Source organism: Hypanus sabinus, chromosome 2, assembly GCF_030144855.1.
Source record: "Hypanus sabinus isolate sHypSab1 chromosome 2, sHypSab1.hap1, whole genome shotgun sequence".
Classification (NCBI taxonomy): domain Eukaryota; kingdom Metazoa; phylum Chordata; class Chondrichthyes; order Myliobatiformes; family Dasyatidae; genus Hypanus; species Hypanus sabinus.
In genome coordinates, this window is record NC_082707.1 from 80347972 (window position 1) to 80357796 (window position 9825).

At 36.4% G+C, this 9825-nt stretch overlaps 1 pseudogene; it reads right to left on the reverse strand.

The window, feature by feature from the left end:
• Window positions 1-201: 201 nt before the first annotated feature.
• On the reverse strand, window positions 202-4920 carry LOC132403667 (ubiquitin carboxyl-terminal hydrolase 35-like; annotated as a pseudogene).
• Window positions 4921-9825: the final 4905 nt, after the last annotated feature.

Consider the following 9825-nt stretch of genomic DNA (forward strand, 5'->3'; position numbering starts at 1 on the left):
CAGGTGTATTGAGACATGTCACCCCTCACTGGTCTGAAGGGTTCATAGCAGAACCCCTCTCTCCCTCCACAACCCCATGGCCAGCACCTGATGGCCCAGGACAATCAGGATACCGGTTATAAAAGTCGATGATTAATTGAGGATCCAGAATATCCCGAGAGGGAACCCAGCATCTTTCCTCTGCAAATGTTCTCCGTTTTCCTAGTTTGCATCATCGATTTTTCCACAACTTTTGTGTTCATCAAATCAATTAATCCTAATGGGAGGTTTAAGGACTAAAGGTACAGAGACATTACCCAGAACCTTACTGCACTTCATAGTTGCAAGATCAAAATAAAGTCAAGAAAAGATAATGTGGATTCCCAGGTAATTCTATCACTTTTTCTGTGTCTTGTAATGAGGTACATTTATTATAATAATATGTTATCACCCCACAGCATTTTTGGTGAAAGAAAGTAGTTAAAGAGTTGGGACAGTGATCTACAATTTGCTGAGTCACACATTTCTTCCCTGGAGGCCACTGCAAAAGGAACTAATTCTATATGCTGCAGTCTCCTCTTCTGCTTTTCCATGGGAACTGATTATTTCAAATGGTACCACTCAAACTGAATGCTCCTTATATTTTGTTTGCCTCTGTTTATTTGGAGATTTGGCAGTCATGTGTTATTGCTCAGCTTGTGGAGCCAAATTAACTGCACTAGTAATCTTGATTCGAATGATCACAACTTTGTAGAACCTTGTTAGGCAGTGGAAATGTTAGGGATAGATCTATAAAAGTTTCCTCTGGGAAGGAAACATTAGCACAACAATGACAAATGATCCTAGTACCCACTTTCCTACTGAACATTGTTTTATTATTTTTTTCTCTGGATCTCAACATTCATTATGAGGTTCACTGTTTGAATATTTCAGTCCATGACAAATTCATTACTGGTTGTCTTTTCTTCATGTAGCCTGTCCAATAGATATTTTAAGTATTCTGAAGAGTCCTGTTGTGCCCCTTGATTAAACCATGGAGGCGATAAAGCTTTCAAGAAGCTACTGAGAGAAATGGCAAATCTCTGGCTATGTTCCAAGAAAGCAAATAACCAACTGAAGTTTTATCACTACTGCCTGTGAATCCCTCTCCTTGAATAGCATAACAATATGGCTGAAGTCCGAAGCCATGAAAAGGGCCTAAATGACACTGTTCATGTAGTAGATATTGCCAAGGTCTGCTGGTCCTGTCCTTCCTCTATCTGATTATGCAGCAAGCATTCAGTATAAAGGTTCCGATATATTTTCTGTGACATCCAGACATTCTAGTTGAGCAGCTGCATTATTTTTCCTTCATTTGGAATTGGAAAATTCCTTAGTGCTTGTATGACATATTTATATGAAACCTGAAAACTGGAATTTAGATTGGTGTTGCTGACTGCTTACAGCAAAATTGGACTCTTCTTTAGAAAGTGGCATCATTAGTTTAGGAATATGGGGAATAAGCATATGGAATGCTTCCAATGAAAGTTGGAAACTTAAAAGTGTATATTTCAGCACAGCAAGTGCTCCTGCTCTTACAACTGGGAACAGAGGCTTGAGAACACCTGTTCGATTTTTGAAAGTGTGACTTCAATCAAAATGCTGAACCTTCTCAGGACTTGAGCACACAAAATGGCAGCTCACACCGAATCCGAACCCAGGACTCAGCACTGGTCCTGAATAACCTTAAATAGAACATAAAACACAGGAAACCCGTGTGGATCAAAATCAAAAACTAATTAGTTCATAACAAGAAGCATAAGGAAACCGTATTCACATAATGAACATCACAAAAAGCACAGTGACAGCTTAATGATAAAAGTAGTCATTAAGCAACTCCAGAAACAGAAATAAATGACATCCCACACCACCAGGTTCAAGAACCTTTATTATGCTACAACCATCAAGATCCTGAACCGCTATGGATAACTTCATTCGCCACTACTCTAAACTGATTCTACGTCCTACAGGCTCACTTTCAAGAACTGTTTAGAACTTATGTTTTCAGGGTTTTCATTTGCACTGATTTGTCTTCTTTTGCACACTGGTTGCATGTCAGTCTTTGACTGTTCTGTAAAATTCTATTTTCCCTGTAAATGCCTGCTAGGAAAAGAACCTCAAGTTAGCATTTATGCACTTTGATGATAAATTTACCGTATTTCAAATTTTGAACTTTGTTGTCTAGGTGGAAGGAGAGATTAAAAATTATCTGTTATCCAGCTTTCAGGCTTAGGGAAATTATGTTCAAGAAGTTATAATATGACAACAATTATTTTTCAACACAAGGAGGAATTTATGCATACATCAAGCACCAACAATAGGTAAACAGAGCAAGAGGAACTGCAGATGTGCTAGTCCAGTAAAGCAACATTAACACCCTGGCATCTGGTTACAAACAGAACAATTAATGGGAAAATACATCTACTCTAAGTGCTCATCAAAGAGACACAGGAATATAATATAATTGAACTTTCCACAGTTTAAGGTTTCACACTCATCAACACGTTGGATTAGCCATAGAAATCTAATTTAGCTACTGGCTGCATTTTAGTAATTTCATAAAGAAGAGTCCATACGTACTACTGGGAGGTTTTTTTTTCCATTGAATAGGGCTGGATTCCACAATATAAGGCAAATTTGATTATGTTCATAGCAATATCATCAAACATCTCAAGTTACGTGGGCCTGTCCCTTCAACTTGTCATCAAAAGTATATTGGTTTAAGTTCAATTCACCTCTAAGAACTCACGTTTCCCCTAAACTGATAAATGGCATTGCATTCCTAGTTCTAAGATGACTGATCATAAATGGAAGTTAATGCAATAACAATTCCAATTCCCAGAATATGAAATAGACCCAAAATTCTTCAATATATTAATCCCAGGAAATGCAAATTACCAAGTTAATGAATTGGATTTCTTGATCTATGAGATTCATTCCTTTACATGTTTATGGCTGTTTTCTTAATAATTATGCTCATCTTTTTGGAAGCTGGTTTTGGATATTACTAAATTTCCCTTTAATCTTCAGAGAATATGAACTGAACTGAAGCTAGACTGCTGAAGCACTCAGAATATGTGTTAATGCCCTATCTCCCATTGTGCACAATAATTGACACCTGCAGATGATTGCTGTCAAAATAACCTGATCTTTTTACCAAAGCCATCAGGAAGATGTTGTGATCAGTCAGCACATCTAACGTCCACTTAGGGTGGATTAGAATAGTAGAGTAAAAACACAAGTGATTGTATGGTAACAATCTAAAGTAACACGGTCTGTTTATTTTGTGAGACGCATGACCAAGAATGGTAGAAAAAGACATTTATTTGGTCTGATCTGGTCTGAACACAATCATGGAGAGAGAGTTTGTTTTTTTACCTGAAGAGGAATGCAAAATGAATGGTAAAGGGTTAAAAGTGACTAAAATGTTGGGGTTGTGGAGTTGTTTTTAGCATGTTCAGGGGATGTACACACTACCTCTAGGGCTGGTGATAAGCCTATTGTCACGCAGTTGGAATAACATTAAAAGATAGGGATAGGAAATATGCAACAACCGCTAGAATGCTAAGGAATGTTGGTGAACAGAGGGACTTTAGGGTTCAAGTTCAGAGTTACCCAAAGAGGAAGAAGACAAATTGGATGGTGAAAAGGGCATATAGCATGCTTGCCTTAATATAAACGTTTGGGTGATATGTTGCAACAAAGCATTGGTTAGACTACCCTTGGAATATTTTGTACTGTTTTGGCTACCACACCATAGGTAAACATGGTTACACCAACTTATTGATGCCACTGCAAAAAAGACACAATGGTGGCTATATTTCATTAGGACATAGAGGAGATTTGGTATGTCACTAAAAACACTCAAATTTCTACAGTTGTGCTGTGGAGAGCATTCTAATTGGCTGCATCACCCTCTGGTATTGGTGGGGTTGGGTGTTGCTACTGCACAAGATCGAAGTAAGCTGTAAGAGTTGTAAACACTAGCCTCACTCATATCCAGGATACTTTCAAGAAGCAATGCCACAAAAAAGGAGTGACCATCATTAAGGACCTTCATTGTTGGTCATGTCTTGTTCTCATTGCTACTATCAGGAAAAAGGTACAGAAGCCTAAAGGTACACACTCCGTGATTCAGGAACAGCTTCTTCCCCTCTGAATGGACAGTGACCTCATGAACACTATCTCACTACTTTTTTTATTTGCATTTTTGCACTACTTATTTAATTTAACTAATTAATAAATATATACTTACTATAATTTAACTTTTTTTTCCATTATTATGTATTGCATTGTACTGCTGCTGCAAAGTCAGCAAATATCATAACATATGCCAGTGATATTAAAACTGATTCTGAGAAAGTACAGTGGAGTTTCAGAGGAAGAGTTGGAATTTTGAAGAAATATCAGCCAGACATTTAAATGCACGAGACTTATACGAGTACAAGCTAGTGTGGGCAAATGTGATTCGTGAAGTTGTGCAAAATGGTCAGCATAGAGGTAGTGGGCTGAATTGCTCATTTCCATACTGTATTACTCCCTATTAATGAATTATTATCGAACAATTATTTGGATTTTGACTGAAAATTCTCATAGCATAAAAAGACATGAAAAAAATGTCAGTCATTAATGTCATGGCAACAAGGTGTGGCCAGTGTGCAATATCAAAGTTCAGTGTTCATCTGCTTCCATGAATAAAAATACAAGATGTTCTGGTCCCCATTTTATTAATAAGAAACTTCACTAATTTGTAAAGAAACATCATGCATCAATAAAACCATAACTGGAAAAGGATAGGAAATCTCAGTTGGGAATTTTTGGCTTACCTAATTGCTGGTAATGATAGAAACTTTTTGTTGGGAAATCCTTTCTTAAGCGAAGAGCACTAATGCTGGCAATCATGACGTTTCTACGACTTTGTTGATATTGAGATTTGGGCTAATGGCTGGGCACAGGTACAATTATTTTTTTTCCTCTGGTTTAACTATAAGTGAATTCATGTAGTGGAGCATTTGTATTCTGGGGTTCCTTCCAATCCTGGCCTTCTTACCTATATAAAGCTGCCTGTAAATTTCTTGCTGAATAAACATCTTTCACATAATACCCATTCAGTCCTAGCATCCATGTTGGTGAGTTGACATTGCAGACAGTTTTGATGCTGGGACCCAATGTAAATCTCACTCTCAATAAAGCTGTAGAAAACTGATGATTACCGACATCAGTCCTCTTCGCTTAATTCAGGATTTCCCAACAAAAACCTTCCATCATTACCAAAAATTAGTTATACCAAAAATTTTCAAATGAGATTCTGCCTCCTTTATAGAAGTTTCGCAAAGGAGCAGTCAGTGGTCTAATGAAAGGCATAAATCAGAGTCCTCTTGAATGCTTTGCAAAATTTATTCAAAAATATTTCTTGTAGATGTATCCCCGTTTCATTTATATATTCTTTTCCTATTGCACCACCAAGCTTATGAATCAGTCAATAACTTAAAAGGTGAACTTTCATGAATGCTTTATATCCTGAGATCATGAAATGCTCAATTTATGAAATATGTGTATTATGACTGTGGGAGGCCTCACTTCAAAATTGACTGCAACTAGGAGAGATTCTTAAGAAACTCAAAGCAATAAATTTTGCTTCAAGTAAAAGTGAGCTCGAAGATAACTTTACCTTCAATGAATATATAAACTGACTCATTTGACTGCACTCTTCTGCAATATAAAATATCAGAGCTTGTAGGATTTGGAATTGGTTAGAAAAGATTAAAAAATAAAGCTTTAAATTTCTCTCAAGACACCCAGAATCAAATACAAATTTAATGTAATGCACAGCCCACAAAAATTGTAATTTAATCCTCTGATCTCATGACACCGGATGTCTTCTCTCTGAAGCTTACCGGTATTTCTGAATGTGGTTTTCTACAAAATAACTGAGTTGTAATGGATAAACAGGACTGAGCAAAATTTTACTGCCAAAGGTTTGAGTCAAATCAAAAGCAGTAAGAGGGATGCTTTGATATCTATCCAATACTGAAATATGTTTCAATGACAAGTCATCAACTTGAAACCTATCTCTGGTTCTCATTTTCTTGTAGGTAGTCTAGCTTGCTGAGTATTTTCAGCATTTACTTCTTCATATAACTTCAAGTGGTCTATCAGTTATGTCATACCTTCATGTGCCATTTGAGCTTCTTTTGTTTTTATTAAATCAGAATCAGAATCAGGTTTAATATCACCAGCATATGTCATGAAATTTGTTGTCTTTGCAGCAGCAATACAATGCAATACATAATGATGGGAAAACAATTGTGAATTCCAGAAAAAAAAATTAAATAAGTAGCACAAAATTTAAAAAAATAATTAGGTAGTAAAAGTAGTAAGGTAGTTTTCAGAAATTGGATGACAGAGGGAAAGAAGCTGTTCCTGAAAAGTTGATTTTGTGCCTTCAGGCTTCTGTACCGCCTTCCTGACAGTAGCAATGAGAACAAACTATCAGCAATCATATTTGTTAGATTTTCTCTTTAACTAACTTTGCACATGAGTTAAAAAAAATAACTTTCTTGCCTTTCTCGTTCACACTAACCTCTTTGCTGAATTAAGGGTTTCTTTTCCTTTAAGGTTATGATTGATTGGTGTCAATCTACCTTGGGCTAAACAGACTCTATGGACTTTTCATGCTATAACTGATCAGAGAAAATTGCTTTGAATTTAAGAAAATTTAAGAAAGGGAAATTAATTGCTGACCATTAATTTTTAATATAGTTAAATCAAATACAATATACGTACTGCACATGGTTGGTAGGGATATGGAGGGCTGTGGTCCTGTTGCAGGTCTATGGGAATAGTCTGTTTAAATTGTTCAGCACGGAATAGGTGGGCTGAAAGGTCTGTTTCTATGCTCTACTTTTCTATGATTCTATGATCTTTTGAACTGATAACACTTAAAACATTTGTTCAGAATGTAACAGAGATAATCCGGTAACATGAAGATATAGTGTGATTATTTCTGCTTTAAGTGTTGAATAACTATTGTTACATTTGATATTTTTCTTAAGAGATCTTCAAAGATCAGGAGCTACTGCTTAATATTTTTCCTTCGTCAAGCCATGAACAAAACTTATTGCATATAGTGCACATGAGAATGGTAACTCACATATACAGAACTCATTAGGTAGTGTGTTCACTGCCCACTTCAGACTAAGCAAGTCTGAAGAGGAATTCCTATCCATTATTATATCATTATATGATTAATTATACTTCTGTAATGTAGCAGTTTTGCACAGGTACAGATTATAAATCCCCAGTACATATGAATGCACATACACCTATTACAGCATCTTGCCAGCTGATTTGTATGAATCGAAGAAACCCACTGGCAGGAAACATAAAGCAGAAATAAACAAGTCCTTCTCAGACTGGCAAGTTGTGGGGTGCCGTAAGGATCAGTGCTTGCTTGAGTTTAACTATTCATAATCTAGATCAACAATTTGGTTTATAGGAGCAACTGTAACATTTCCAAGTTGTTGATGACATTACGCTGTGATAATGTGAGCAGTGATGCGAATGCAAAGAATCTTCAAAAGGTTACAGACAAACTGAATAAGTAGGCAACAACTGAAAGTTCATGTACTGTTGTTGCATGCAGTTAAGAAGGTTACTGGCATTTTGGCCATTATTGCTGTGGGATTTGAGTAAGGCATGAGAAATGTTTTAAATTCAACTGCCCTATACCTCAGTGAGATCAGACCTGAAGGGCTATGTAAATTTTTCCTCTCCTTAACTAAGGAAGATATTATCTAGAGAAGGAATGTGGCAAATATTGACCAGACTGATGCAGGGATAGCGGGTTTTTTATGAGGATAACGTCAGCATATTGCATTTGTATTCTCTGGACTTTAGAAAGCTAAGACAAAAGCTCAATGAATTTACAAATTGCTACAACACTTGATAGGCTAGATGCAGAGGGAATATTTTCCCTGGCTGAGCAGTTTAGATCTTGAGGTTAGAGACTCAAAGAAAGGGGCAGATCATTTAGGACAGAAATGTGGAGTAATTTTTTTCTATCAAAGGTCGGCGAGTCTTTGGAATTCTCTATCCCTGAGGGCTGCAGAGGCTTAGACATCTATTGTATTCCAAACTAAACTTGTAGATTCCTTGTTGAAATCAGAACATATATGGACAGAGCAGGAAATGACTGGCCAGGAGAAGCAGGCTCAAGGAGCTGAGTAGTTTACTTCTGTTCTTATGTTCTCTCATGTTCCTAAACACACTCATGAATGTACAGCCAATCCCGCTCCGCATAGTTCTTCCTACAGAGATAACCATAATTGTCAAGTGTAACCATCACTTTATCCGTTTCTGAAACTGGGTCTATAATTTCATTTTATTCTTCATTTCTGCAGCTCAACTGTCTGGAACCCAGGCCTATGATTACTTTTTCCATTCTCATCCTACCTACGTAATTGAGACATTGACCAATTAACCATTGTATAATTAAGTTGATGTCTCTACATGACTGCAGATTTTCTAGTGAATCCACCATAAATGATACTGATTGTCCTGAACAAATTTGAGTTTCTATCAATCTATTTAACAAGTGGTTGAGGTGCTTCTTGTATTCTTCAATAGCTGAGGTTTCTTTTAATTTATGCTGATAAGTTTCTTGAAAAGATTTGAATATTCTGCCTCAACATTCCCAATTTTGCCTGGAATGGAGGATTTTAGTTATATAGAGAAAATAGATAGTTTGGGATTTATTGCCCTGGAGCAAAAAGCTATTGGATGATCTGACAAAGGTACTTAAAATGATGACAGACAGAGATAGGGTAGAGAGTAAAAATCTGTTTCCTGAGGTGGGGCATGTTAAAAACAAAAGGGTGCATGTTTAATGTGAGAGGAAGGAGTTTTTAAGATCTGAAGTTAAGATTTTTAACAAAGAGAACGGAATGTATATGGAACTTACCTTCAAGGGTGTGATGGAATCAGAAACAAACATTTGTGATGGTAATAGTTTTGCTGACCTCAAAGTTTTAAACTCAAATGAAGACCATAAAGTCCTATCTGATATCAATAGCCATGAGCACTCTGACTAAAGGGAGATTGTACTGTAACTACACAATGTTCAAAAAGTAGTTTACTTTCTTGTTTATTCTCCATGTTGAGTTTAGCTGGTAATACCTAATATTTGAGTGGAGGGTCCCCGCTCCCTACCAAAGAGAAGATACTTCGAGCAAACAAAGTAGTTTAAAACATAGTTAATTTATGTTCAGTGATACACAATTAAATTGAAACAACATTCATAAAACACATTTAAAACTCACAGAGGATACTTACCTTCAACATTTCCAAATTACAAACCATTTCCAAAACTCAAAGGTCAAAGGATTTCCAAAACACAGGTATAATTCCTATAAACTAAAAAGAAACACCAATGATGCAGACAAATGAATTGTCCATAGCAGAAGTCAAAGCTAGAGGAATGGATTTGAGTTCACCTTGTATTTCTTCCATAGCTTCTTGATTTTCCTTACCCTATTCCCAATAAGTCTGAACTACTCTCTACATTTAACTACTTTTTCTACCCCTTGGGTGACTTCATACATATGTGATATTTCGTCAGATAACCTTTTTAAAAGCATCTTGAAGACATAGATCCCAGCTAATACTGTAAAGCTAACTTCTCTAAGTACATTACTCTCCCAACATTAATAGATCAGTTATTGATATGCTAAGTGATATTATCTGGTCCGCAAGCTTCTTTGACTAAGTAACCTAGAAACAGCTTGTCTGTTTTAAAACAAGCCAAAT